At 42.0% G+C, this 14,474-nt stretch overlaps 1 long non-coding RNA gene across 5 annotated transcripts in view; it reads right to left on the minus strand.

The window, feature by feature from the left end:
- The window catches only part of LOC308484731, a 160,440-nt gene that overhangs the window by 50,153 nt on the left and 95,813 nt on the right, over positions 1-14,474 (minus strand). Inside the window, exons 6-7 of one of the 5 annotated variants that reach the window (XR_013990098.1) lie at positions 6,591-6,630; positions 4,708-4,744 (exon numbers count right to left, since the gene is read on the minus strand). The exons of 3 other annotated variants lie outside the window; for them this stretch is intronic. This is a non-coding gene — a long non-coding RNA (uncharacterized lncRNA). The remainder of the gene's footprint in view (positions 1-4,707; positions 4,745-6,590; positions 6,631-14,474) is intronic. One more of the 5 variants, XR_013990097.1, reaches the window with a different exon arrangement.

Here is a 14,474-nt window from a genome sequence, read left to right on the forward strand (position 1 = left end):
GCCCAAATGGGCAAGAACACTTTGCCAAGAAAATGGAAATATCAGGAAAAACTGTTTATGCACATGATTGTGTTAGGCTGGTGACGGAAAGAAGATGCAGTCCCAACCAAGGAAGAATGAAAGATAAAATTAATGGGCTATGGCGAAATGGCAAAACCTACTGGAAGAATCCCGAAACAGGAAGAATCATTTTTTAAAATAAGGAATGGGGAAAGTACATAATCTATTTGAAAAATTATTATAAACAATTAAAATAATTAGTTGGATTGACATAAAACTTGTAGTTAACAATTTGAACTATGGAGCTATAGAGGAGATGCAGGGGGAAATCACAACATAAGGATCCACAAAAGGGGGGAGGGGAGTCAAAGAGGAGATCTCTATTGTATTTCATTTCTGTTGTTGTTCATTAAAAATGAAAATTCAGAAATAATATATATATATATTTTAAAAGGAAATGGTAATATCCATGGAAACAAAAGGAGAGGCACTGTACATTCTCATTCTTGTGCAGCCTAATTAAGTTGCCTCCTAAATTATGGCTGTGTGGGGAAAAACAACCTCCAATAACGATCCATGTTGAATATTGATCTCTCATTTCAGCTGATCCTCCTTTCCTGTGTTATAAAAGAGAAACCCAGTGGGGTTTCCTCAGTTTTTTACATGAAATAGGAAATGTGTAACATTGGGAAATAAAAAAATGTTTAGAAGAGTTATTTGCACTCGTGGCGATGTCTTATTGGGGGGTTTTTTGTCCCCCCTGCCTGCTGTGAGTTTTAACCCCTCTCACAGGGCCACTGCCCCCCTCTTTTGGTGGCCCTGTTCTCCCTCATGCCAACTGACGCAGAACTGACCTTAGCCGTATCCTTGCGTGGTCATCAGACCAGCTACTCTACAAACCCAGTCAATGCAATGAAAGCTTCACTTGTGCATATCGGTGTTGATCTTGACAGAGTGAAAAGTCAGAGATTATTTTGATCCCTGTTTCCAGTACTTTATCATCCTTAAACAAAAAAACAAAAGACCTAGCGTAGCTGGGGAGTGGGGCGGGCAGTCCGCACTGGGCAGCAGTTACCAATTCTGCTGCAATTTGCTGTCTATCTCTTAAAGAGAAAGTAACATGTAACAAACATGCTATGCTGTTTGAAGCAAGGAACTGATTTCAGGGGAATGTATTTGTTTTGATAGTTTGTGTCTTTATGTATTGGTGCCATCCTTGCCATCTAGTTGAGACATGAGTTCATACTTTCCCTGCTATAAACAACAGGTCATTGGCATCAGGTTACACTCTGCAAGACTTCCTTGACTTGAAATTCATTTTTCTTGGCCTACCAGGCACATATTTGAAAAGCCTGTCCCCCTCCTGTTGTCTTAGTTTTTCTTGATCTGAAAAGTTGGCTTCAAGAAATATTTTGCACACTGAGTTACACAACCGCAAGGGCTTCTTCAAGAGGAAGCGGAAAAGCGATATCATGAATTCTCCTTCTGTTCTCTACAGCAGAGCAAGCAAACTTCAGCAGAATGACGGCAGATGCTGACAGATAGCCCAGTCCCTCAATGCCTGTGGCAAGCAGCTTCCAGGCTGCTGCTGGTACCAGCAGGACTGCATGCATCACTCTTCTTCCATCTGCACTAGCTATTTTTCACGTGACCTCTGACCGAGTTAAGATAGAGAATCTGATCCTATCTGTTCTGGATTTGCCAAAGATTAGGTCTCTGCTTCCAGGGTTTATTGGGGACCATTAGTACTAGACCAACCTTCCTCTATAATAAACCTTCCTCTAAAACAACCGCTGAGCTATGTATAGCTCATTGGTAGATCAAGAGTTTGCAAGAAGGACCCAGGCGTAAATCCTCACATTTTCTGGTTGATAGGTAGCTAGGCTGGGAAATAGCATTTTTTAAAAACCTGTAACAGCTGCCACTAGTCAGAGTAGACATTTGAGGAGTTGATGGGCCAGTAGTCCCACTCTGGATGAGGTACCTCCATGTGTCTGGACAGACAGCCTTAGAGGCACTGGCAATCATTCACAGTATGTTTTCGTGCCTCACATAAAAAGTACGTACTCCACTGTGCCACCCTTTGCCTTGTCTTATCCCAGCCTTCCCCATCCTGATGCCCTGCATGTTTTTGACTACAACTCCCACCACCCTCTTGCTAGCTTGATCACAGGCAGACTAGCTTATCCCCTGAGATGTTTCTGGCCCTGTTTATGCCTGTCTGCAGGCCAGAGCAGCAGAAGGAGCAATAACAGCTAAGACATGCAGACACATCACTGTGACTAAGACCAGGTTGATGTCAGCACACCCAAGCACACCAAGAAACCCAAGGTTCTTGCATTCTGCCCCAGGCCAGCAGTTTTCATACTGAATTTGTTGGTAGGATGGGACTTGTTTCTCCTTATAGCACTGGGTGAGCATTTTAGGAATTTGGTATTGTACACAGTTTTAAATCTGGTATTTAATTTAATTAATTTTATCTGATTGCATTTATCTGTTAAGTTCTCTGACACCTTTTCCTGTATGAGGTGACATAACGAGTGTAAACAGTAAAAATTCATTCATGGGATGGGGACAGCAAAATGGATGAGGGATGGACTTTTGACAGAATCTCCTGTACTAAGAAGGCAGTTTTGCCCCAGTGTAGAAGCCCCTACTACTGCCAAAATTAACTAAAGCTGCCAGTTTCTCACTGCCCGTTTCGCCCTCAGGATGGTAAGTAATCTCTGACTTCCCCTCCCTATCCTCTCTGCCAATTCTGAAAGAGCAAACACTGAAGGAAATGCAATTTAAATCCCAGCAAAGCCTAGAGAGCAAATTGCACCAGTGGAGGATTGGCACACAAGAGCAGCCCTTTTCTTCAGCTGAACCCATTAGCGAGATCATGTTAGTCGCCAGGATAAGTCAACACATTCTGCTGCCTCACATTAGCAGCTAGTATAAGTCAACAATTCAGCAAAGCTCTTCTTCTTCCAGTTTAAAACGGCAGCACAGACCAGCGAGCAGAGAGTACAAAATGCAGCAGAAAAGTTCAGCCTATGCTTGTAGAGTTAACAAATAGAAGGGTTTTCCTTGCTGCTCATCTTTCCATGGGGAGTGGGAGTGGAGGAGGAGAGGGAGTCAGCAAACTGCTTACACTGAAAGCAGCATGCACCAGTTTCTTCATACTGCTGTTTTAGTACTTTAAACCCAGTGGGAAATCCCATTTCCTCAAAAAGTATGTTGCCTATTAAAGATAGAGCTTGTTCTGGGAGCTAACCTGATATGGATAATTAAAACAAGTAACTAAAAGACAGGTTGTTATAGGAGCAAGTTTAAAACTCAGCTCCAGGGGCACCATCAGACTGCTCTCTGCTTGCCCTGATCTTGGACTGCCTTTGGACGCTGCTTTGCCTGCCTGGTTGCCTGGACCTTGGGCACCTGCTGACCCTGCTGCAACACACACCCAGCCTTGGCCGTTGTGGCAGGACTGCCATCTCTTCTGCTATCCTTGCCATAACTTCAAGGGGGTTCTTCCTCCCTCAAGATAACTGAGACATGTTATATGCACAGCGAAGTTGGTTCATTGAAAAGTTCCTGTATGTACCCCCAGAAGGTATACCCTCCAACCTTCCTCAGATGAAAATATGGAGGTTTCTCACTCCCCTCAATTGACTCTCCTCAACCCCTCCCCCCCCCACCCTGCAGAACATTTCCTATCAGAAGAAGGGTGAGTGCCGCCACCACTTCATCAATAATGCCCTAAATGGCCTCAGTTCAATATATCTGAAGCAGCGTCTCCATCCCCATCGTTCTACCGGACACTGAGGTCCAGCTCCGAGGGCCTTCTGGCGGTTCCCTCACAGCGAGAAGCCAACTTACAGGGAACCAGGCAGTGGCGCCCTCCCTGTGGAATGCCCTCCCACCAGATGTCAAAGAAAACAACAACTACCAGACTTTTAGAAAACATCTGAAGGCAGCCCTGTTTAGGGAAGCTTTTAATGTTTGATGTATTACAGTATTTAAATTTTTTTTTTTTTTGGAAGCCGCCCAGAGTGGCTGAGGAAGCCCAGCCAGATGGGCGGGGTATAAATAATAAATTATTATTATTATTATTATTATTATTATTATTATTATTATTATTAATAGGACACAGCAAACACACCCTCCACCGTCCTCAATCCTGATTTCATTTTAAGTGGCATCAGCCTTTCTTCTTCACCTGCTCTCCAGCAGCTGCTACAAGCTGCCCAAGGAAGGAGGCCGGCAGCAGCAGTGGCCCTGGGGAGGCCATGGGATGCTCCCTCTCTGCTGCCACTCAGGACAAGTGCTGGCTCACCCTCCACCCTGAGCTCAGTGGTGGCAGCACTGGCTGGGTAAATAGGGACATTCCGGGATCAAATCAGAAGCTGGGATGGCTTTTGTAATTCCGGGACTGTCCCTGGGAAATCAGGACACTTCGAGGGTTATACTATTGCAACTGTCCCAAGAGCATAAACTTTGTCAGCCTGGAAGCTCAGTTGGTCAGAGCGTGGTGCTGATAACACCAGTGTGGCAGGTTTGATCCCCATATGGGAAAGCATTGCAGGGGGTGGACCAGATGATCCTCAGGATCCCTTCCAACTCTTATGAATCTAAGTTTGTGTTTTGCACAGCTGTGCACATGCACCGTCAGTTATTATTTCCGTCTCAAAGGAAACAGTGGCATTTGATTTTGTTCTTACTTACTCGTCTGGCAAGGGCTGGTTTCTCCGGTAGTGGAGGACTGGATGAAAAGTAAGAAAAGGAAAGAGCACCATTACCTGTCTGCTTCATTTAACCTTGTCCTCTCTTGTGCTGCGTGCCACACTTGGCCCAGACTGTGTGGGAATGTGTGGCACACCTGGACCGGAACAAGCCAGCATGTGGGTCTGGCTTCAGCATATAATCAGGCCTAGCTCTTGAACTGCTTTAGCAGCAGGTGGAGGCTCCATGTCCTGAGCAGGGCAACCTGAGTCGGGAAGAGCCTCCAGCCACTCATTCCAGAGATACAATGTAGGAATATAAAAACGCTTTCAATAAAGTCCCTGGCAAAAAGAGCAATTAAATGTTGGAACAAGCAGCAAAGAGGCAACATGAAATCACTGAAGATAATTTGCCAACTCTGAATATATTCGGAATCAGACTTGACATTGCCTAGCAGGGATGATTTAGAGCTAATTAAATTACTTCTGCCATGAGAATGCACTGTCTGAGTCAATGCAAGAACCAGCCTCAAAGAAGGCTTCTCAAATTTTTAATCTATGGGGAGTTCAGTGTCAGAATAGATCCTTTCCTTATTCCCACACAAAGACACCATTTGAGACTTCAGTGAAAGGAAGGGCAAGGTTCAGCAAGGACAAAGAACTAGCCTCAATGTGGGTCAAGGTGAAATAGTGCCAGGGAGCATTTGAGTTTCAGTGTCTCATGAAGATTCAGAAGACATGGATTGCATTCAGGCTGAACAGGGTGATTAACCTACTGTTGTGTCACAAAGTGGCATGGAGATTGGGGAAACAAGGCACCTGGAGAAGGGTGACTGGGAAGCTGCCCTGAAGCCGCAGGTTAGGCTGCAGTATTGACAAAGCCAACTATTTATGGAGGACCTGTACAAAACAAGAGGGGTCTCCTGCTCTCCTGCCCTGTGACATGATAAGTCAATTGCCATGAGAACTATAGGAAGAGTCAGCCTTTCTTCTGAGACCAATATCAGTTCTGCAAGAATGAGGTGAAATTTAGACCTACGTCTCACTGAGATGGGAAATCTGTGTCTGGGCTGTAGGAGCTGTAGGAGCTCATAGCTTTGAAGGCTTATTCACAGAGAAAGTTAGCATGTCAGGGTTAAGGCTGGGTGAGAACTCTTCTGCAGTCTTAAATGGTGCAGCCCAGACATAGGTTTACCACCTCAATAAGAACTAGGCCTTACTTTGACTCTATTTAAATTTAAGTGCAGCAGACCCACAACTTATGTGTGATTTACTTAAACAGTTGCAAGTTCCCATGGGTGGCATGAAAAGAAATAAGTACACGGAGAATTTGGGGTGTGGGTAGCTAGAAGAGGCCATCCGAGATCTTGTGAAGGACCCATGAGATCTTGGGCAACCTTCCCAGAGGGCTTCCTGTAAAAAGCTCTTTCTGCACCAAGTGTTCCTCCTGCAGAGGTTTTTTTGAAAAGCCCTCCACCTTGCTCACCAAACTCTGGAAGGCTCTGTGAGGCTCCCACAAGATCTGGCAGGAGCCACCCACAGCTTTCCAGAGGCCTTGAGTGACCTTCCCAGAGCCCAGAAAGGTAGGGATAATCACTGGGGAGGGTCTTCCTCACTCTGCATGATTTTGCCTTTGCGTGCAAACCCCCCTAATGTAACCCCCATGTAAGTTGCTGGCCCACTGTATACTACATTTCTGTCACTCTCCATCCTCAGAATGCCAGACCTGTTTAGAAATATAGATCCTCTCAAAGCATAACAATAAAATTTGGAGGAAAACAGAGGAAACTGACCCCCTCCCAGCCACCTTAATGCCCCACACTCACAGACCACCCACTTGCAGCTATTCCAACCCAGGGAAGTTATCAAAATAGGAATTATACATGCCAGGTTTTGGAGGTGGCTTGGGTCTTCGGAATAGCATTCTCTGCAAAGGAAAGCAAGACACTTATGTGGCTGAACAAATCCAGCTGAATAAAGGATGACCCACACCTCCCATTTTGTTCAATGTTCTGCTTCCAGAAAAAAGAAAGAAAAAAGAAATTAACTTTCTGGTTGAAGCAATTGAAATTCCCCTTACTGGCACACAGCTGAATACAATTAATATTAATTTGATTTTGTGAGTACTTACAAAATGGGATTTTTTCATTATGAAAGCTGAAAAAGCCTATTTAGTGCATCTTAATGAAGAGTGAAATATTTCATAAAGAGTCTCAATAGCAACCATGAAGGTTAAAAGGCAAGTTTATGCTCTAAGATTTTTAGCTAGGTAGTTGTCATAAGGTTCTTGTGTAATCCAACCACAAATTACTCAAGATCAATTCTCATGTAACTTTTTTGTGTGTTTCTGACAGGAATATAAAAAGAGATATACCAAAGCATCGTATCAGAATACAAAATCTGTGTGGGTTTTGCTGGAAAGATCTATATGCAAGAAAAGGGATCAATGAAGCCTTTTCTTGGGGGAAAATCTATTTTGCATTCTGACAGAGAATCTTCCCCACGGGTATTCTTCTGTGGAGGAAGAAATCTACGAGGGAATTGGTAGCCTGGAGAGACACTAAGGATTGATGTCATCATTGTGGTAAGAATCCTGGCCCCGTTGCCTTGTCTGACTAGAACATTGCCGCTCTTGGCTCTTTCTTATCGGATATCAGCCATCATTATGGATAAGCCTAGGTGATCTTCGTGCTCCACACCAGCAGCCCCAAACCTTTGCTTTGTGAGGGTGGTGAGAGAAAGGTAGAAAGTGAGGGGATGCCTGTCCCAAAAATGGACACTCCCAAGCATGGGGTGGGGAGGGATGTGCTGGGCCATCAAAGGGCAAGATTTTTCACTTGCTGTGCCTACCTTGGATGTATTTGGGTTTCAGCCTTTTTTAAAATGCTGAGATTTTGTAGCCTTACATTTTTGCAAGTTGCATCTTTTTACTCAAATTTTGTCTGTGCATCAACCCTCGTGAGACACCATGGGACCTTTTGCAGCTGAAAGGGGATGCAGAAATAAACTTTAACAACAACTATTCTATACCAGTTGAGGTGTTGCCTCCCACATGACCACCCCACACACCTATATCCTTGGAGCTTGAACTTAGTCTGGGCGCTAGGGCTGCTGCCAAGGAGAGATCAACTTACACAAATGCAGAACGATAATTCCCTGGAAATAGGGATGCTGGAGAAATGCTCCAAATTAGCTTCAGCCTGAAAAGACTGGAGGCTACTTCTCTGCCAAACCTGATTGCCTCAGAGTGTCTCAGTTCACTGGGAAATAAGGAATCGCTTCATCTCATCCAAGGAACTCACCCATTGAATGTGCCCTTTTTCATCCTTCTCAACAGTCCTGCACCCATGACTAATTCAGGGGTTGTGGGTTGGTCAGCGTAGGCTTGTGACCAGCAAACACACAGCTGACTGTCTAGCTCTTCCCTGCACAGAGTTGGGTGTTTATCTAGGATTACGTTTATAATCCTTTGCTATAGAACTTGCTCATTTTTTTATGAGTGCTTGTAGGAAATAATTAAAGCAACGCCTAACTGGCAAACATTGGGAGCAGCAAGCTGGTGACAATGTGGTAAGTAAACTGTAGATTTTAGTGGAAAAGTAAATAAAACTGAGTAGCTGATTTTCATATTTAACTATTAAGCTGTAAGCACAGTGTTAAGTCCTTGAAGCGTTATTGATACGTCTGTTAACATCAAATTTGGAATTTCCAGTTTTACAACTCAAATTGTGAGTGTAAAATTTTCAGTATGAAATTTCACCACAAAATTAGATATTGCTGAGTTCTGTAGGCTTCTCTTGCTTTTGCAACCGTTAAATGTAAAATCTCATCTGCTTCCAAATTATTGCCCACTGTTTACTGATAATCAATATTTTTTTGATAGGTGTTTCCCTCCTATCAAATGCTGTCAAGTACCTGATAACATTGCATGCCAGCTGTCAGGTACTGTCAAATAAAAAATTCCACTGTCAATTAAGAATACTGTAAAAATTAAAAATATTGAAGTGAAATACTGAAGCATATAAAATGTTCAGTGAATATTGAGCAAATATTTGAGCAGAGAATAGCTAGAGAATATTCACAGAGAAGCAATTTGATTATACTTTTTGGAACATTCTCATTGTTCTTGTTTGTTTTATTCTCCTTAAAGCTAATAGTATTAAAATACTAATATTAGTCTTACAGGAAAAGGAAGTACCAGGCTAAGAAAGCACCTGTCCCATAAATTCTCCTTGGCCGGAGAGGAAAAGGAAGCTTTGTTTTACATCTCTGCCCTCTCAGCATGAGCACAACTGCCTGTTCCAGACTGCCATGCTGTATAGTTTTCAGAGAAGAACTGGTTTAAGAACCAACAACTGAAAACATCACAGCGCACACTGCCAGTGATAATTGATTTTTGTGTTTGCATTTACCTCCCCCCCCCCCCCCAGTAATGACAAACTTCTGTCGTGGACAATTTTGCTGCTGTTTTGTTCTCATGCTGTAATTGCTCTTTTAGTTTCCAGTTCTCATTTGCACTAGGTCCCCCCCCCTTCCTTACCACTTGTGGGAATGGCTATCGCATGATCGCCTTCCCAGCATCAAAGGAATATGAAGGATTCTGCCTTGGGTGAGGTCTGCAATATCAATGATTAAAGTTCTGAAAGGCAGAAGTAGTTATTTGGAATGTCAGCACTATCTTCAAAGATAGCCACCTTCAAAGCTTGTCCCCCTGGGATGCCTGTTGGATTTTCCTGTGATAACGAAATCAGATTTAACTGCTGCGCACAACCGGGTCGTTTTGAATCCTACAGGGGCAGGGTTTCTTCCATGGTATTCTCAGTACACGCCCCCTTCATGTTTCTGGGTATTGTGGATGGATGCTTTTCAAGACTCCAGGCTTCACCTGCAATGGTTCACAACCTTGCTGTTTTCTTAAGGCAGGCTGCTGAAATGTGTTCTGTTCACATGTTATTGTGCTAAAAGGAAAATGCATTTTATTATTATCTTCACCCCTGGCCTCTAAGGATGCTCACTAGATAATAGGTTAAAGGTGAGTTTTGAATAAGCCTGGTACTGAGGATAAATCTTTTGTACATAAGTCTCACTAGGCAGCTTGCTGACAAGGCTTTCAATTACAGGAGATGTGCTACTACAATGATGAAGAATCTGAGCTGCTTGGGCTTCGGGTTTTTTGTTTTTATTTCAGACATCAAAACTAGAAGATAATTAGCATTGTTTGATTTTTTAATAAAACATGAAAGCTTAATGGAGATGTGTTAGTGCCAGAATCAGTGTTTAAATGCATACTGACAGCAGCTTCAGTCCTCAAGGGTGAAGGCAGTGAAGAAGCAATGAGATTGAGGGGAGAGATACACTTCTCTTTTTCACTTCCTCCCTACTATCATGGCCATGAAGCCAGTTTTTCCTAAATAATATATCCAACTGATACTCTATAATGGATTCAATTTTTAAGTGTGAAATCCATTATCCCATCGTTAAAAGTGAGTATCTGGATGAACAGGAAAGGATTGTGTATAAGTGTCTCTGCACCTTGGAAACATCCTGAGTTGTCATATTGTGCCAATATTGCCAAAGGCACCTGTAATGTGGCAACAGAAGGGCAGTGATGCAAAAGGGCCATTGTGAGGTGCTGCAAGTTCTTGCACAGTTCACATAGAAAGCAGGGAATTACCACCCTGCAAATTCTCCGAACACCCTGAGAAATCAATTAGACAGGTTCAGTGTTGCCATTTTCTAACACCCCCCAAAAAATCCATTTAGATACTGCCTTGCAATGTTATATTGCAATTGAAATATTAATAATGCTATAGTTGATACAATAATCTTATCAGTTGTTAAGGGATGGCTCTGATCATGTATTACAGAAACTTGTTTTTAACTCTGACTCATTGATAAGTTGAGTGTATATTTCATTTTATGTAAACTGTTTACAATAAAGCAGAATACAAATTACATTAAATAAATAAAAATCCAATATAGGTCTAAAATTCTGGTTTGAGAAAATCTTAGGGCAAAAGTTAATAACTTTAAAAATGATAGTCATGTGCGCTCTTTACAAACAATAAATTAAAAAACAACAACCATGTTTTTAAAAACATATTACAGAGGTAAGCCATTTTGCCTGTTAACTTAATTCAGAAAGAATGAAACTAGTTTCAGATTAAGGATGCTTGAGGGATTAGCACTTTGTGAATTATGATACAAACAGACCTGATTCTCCCTTCCGGGACCACGGGCCTCACACTTCTTAAATGTTCCAATGGGGTTCTCAGTTGAAAAAAACATATTGAAATATGTTTCGAAGTGTGTCTTCTGAGATACATTTGGAAATGCATTATTTGAGAGAAAACATGTCTAGAAATGTTGGTGAGGTGTGTTCAGAAATACATGCATATGCTAGTTTTCATGCAGGTTTTTTTTTTTAATGAATGCACAGATTAATCCAGAGACCGAACAGAATGGATTTATTGGTAAAACATTAAAAAGTAGCATGACTGGAAAGACCCTGTTTTGCCCATCTCTAATTCAGACTGTGTTTACCAATATAAATAGAAAATGACAGATTATAAAGGGATTCTTTTTTTGAGGCTTCCTTTTGCTTTATAGAGCAAAGGATAGTCCACTCTCTTTTGCTATATTCTCCAAGCGTTTGAAGTGATGGCCGTTTATGTCAGTGGAAGTTGGCAGATTTTCATTACACTTGCCTGTTATTCCATTCCAGGTCACCTTTATGCACGGCAGAAACTCAAAATGAGTATGTTGGTGATTTTTTTCTAGATTGTTTTTAATGCCCAGCTCACATTGTATGTATCTGGCTTTTTATTAACTTTAATTTATGGATTAACCAGATGTGATAGATATCATGACTCTGAATTCTACACAGTATGACATGTTTTTAAAAGTGGCTAAATATATAGTTACCCCAACGGCTCTTTAATACAGCATGTCAGGTTTCATCACTGCTTCTTCTTTTTTCCTTCTTTTTTTTAAAGTTTAGGGAGAGTAATGCTAAGGGCAGCTTCTTCCACAGCAAAGACATTAAAAACATGAAGAAAGATTGACAGATGTTGGGATTAATTCTCTTACTAAGAGCTCTCTCGCTCTCCTGCTCGCTCTCATTAGCACAATGGCCATTAACTTGTAGTTCTCACTGGGCTTAGCCCTTTCTACAGAGCTTTCAAGACACATGTTCTTTTTTTCTTTTTCTTTTCTTTTTTATTGATACACCAAAAGACAAAAAACAAAAATACAAATGAAAATAGAGATAAACCCAATATTAATTACAAGATTATAAAGGAAAAAATGGTTTTTGGACTATAGACCCGACCTCCCATCTATTCCTATATCTATTCCTATCCATTCTATAGGCATGGCCAAACCTTTTCCTTTTCCTATTCCTATCCTATCATATCTATTCCTATCTATTCTATAGGCATAGCCAAACCTTTCTCGTGTGGGTCTGTCTGCAAGTACTGTTCACCTTGCAAGTACTGTTCGCCTTACAGACCAAAGGCAAGTCCACATTCAGTTGGATGTGTTTAGAAGCTGCCATGTGATCAGGAACCCTCTGCATTCACAGAGTTCCCAATCTCAAGGTTTCAGTATTGAAAATTAACAAAGCTTGGTGTAGTAAAAGCCTTTTAAAAGGTAAAGGTAAAGGACCCCTGACAGTTAAGTCCAGTGGCAAATGACTCTGGGGTTGCGGCGCTCACCTCACTTTACTGGCTGAGGGAGCCGGCATTTGTCTGCAGTTTTTCCGGGTCATGTGGCCAGCATGACTAAACCGCTTCTGGTGAAACTAGAGCAGCGCACGGAAATGCTGTTTACCTTCCAGCTGGAGCGGTACCTATTTATCTACTTGCACTCTGACGTGCTTTCAAACTGCTAGGTTGGCTGGAGCAGGGACCGAGCAACAGGAGCTCATCCAGTTGCAGGGATTTGAACCACCGACCTTCCGATCGGCAATCCCAAGAGGTCCAGTGGTTTAGACCACAGCGCCACCTGCATCCCGAAAAAGCCTTTTAAAAAAGCTGTATTAATTTGCCTGCATTATAATTAAGTACAGTAAACCTTTACCTTTTACCTTTTATATTTTAAGTAAATACTGATTTGCCCTGTATGATACTTGCCATGGAGAAGTGGAGGGAAGGCCAAGTGATTAGTCAACCACCCTAGAACTGATCCTTCAGGAGGGCAAAATTCACTCACCTCTTTACATCTTGAGCTAATTCACGTCAGCATACATGTTACAGACTTTGGGAGTTGGAAAGATGACTTAAAGATATTTAAACTTCCATTGTTGAAAAGAAAGAGGCTGAGAAATACCCCACTCCAGGATATCAACATAAAGTTTCCTTGCACCGAATCAAACTCTCAGTCCATCTTACTCACTGACTGACAGTAACTCTATTTCGCATCATCAGATTTTCCTCAAAAAATGTGCAAATGAAATTTTGCTCCAAGGTTACCCACATTTTAAACCATTTTCAGTGAAATCAGTAGTCATTCTGACAGTGTACAAAAATAAAATAAGAGACAACCAGAATAAGATATAAAAAGCCTAAGAGAATGATAGACATTATGGCAACGTTCTAACATATCTTTCTTCATCAGTGGGAGATCAGCATCATTCCAACAATTCCTGTGTACAAAAATACTGCAATAAACAAATATTTTGTCAGAAAGTGTAATTGTAAGAGTAAAAAATTTCCTCCTTTTTTCATCCTGATGCATTGACCAAATGCTAAGAAGTGCTTCTTGCTCATCCTATCACACGTCATTCTTCCTCAGCAGCTAGCATTTGTTTGTTGAATTAATTGGCTTACACGGAATGAATCAATTTTCTCCCCAATATCCTCCCCAGGTTTACACATGGAGATTCTGCTGTAACTACAATGTATATTTGCTGAAAAGCCCAAAGATTTTTTTTCTCCAGATAATGACTTGTCAGAGATTGTGTATATTTAAAAGGTCTGAAATGTTACATTTTTCAATTTGCTTTCAGCAAATTGCCAAAAAAGAGACATCTATAGGAGAGGAAAAAACAAATATTTGATGTAATTCCTTGTCTGTCTACTACACACACAACTCCTGGAGGATATGCTTATGTGTCTTGGCTGTAATGTTAAAACCTTATGCTTGGCAACTTTTCAAAAGGCACCTGGGTCACTCTCATCTTGGCACTCCAGGCAACATTGCAGCCATGTCAAAGTCAAAGTTTTCTACCACCCCACCCATGCGTCCACATCACTCTCCCACATCTTCATGAACAAGGGGCTTTATTACATGGTTCACCAGTTAGGGCCCCTTTTGGACAGAGAAAACTCAAGTCATCTCTAGGTACTGCCTTGGTGATTCCTACTCCATTGCACCTGAAGACAGCAGGTTAGCCAAGAGGTGCAGGACACATTGTGTGGTGCACACAGACCTGTCCTCCAGCACCTCACCCTCATTCTGCACCCCACAGTATCCACTGCTTGAGGCAGCTACCTCACTCTGCCCAATGGTAGGGCCAGCTCTGAACTCCTATCCAACAGCATAAAGAACTGGATATTTATTTTAAAATGTATACAAGCACAATAGAATCTTTACAAATGCTGCCAAATTCAAGTAAATGTGAGTTTGGTTGAGAAAATATTATTTTGTGCAGGGTCCAGACTACCCTCTGCGTAAGCACAATGCACTTCCCACCCACAGCATCCTAAGCCACTCTGAAGCCCCCTGCTCACCCGGAGTGGATTTTCAGGGTAGCAAGAGGCTACATTTGAG

Source organism: Podarcis pityusensis (assembly GCF_964106645.2).
Source record: "Podarcis pityusensis genome assembly, chromosome: 1".
In the NCBI taxonomy this organism is placed as follows: Eukaryota; Metazoa; Chordata; class Lepidosauria; order Squamata; family Lacertidae; genus Podarcis; species Podarcis pityusensis.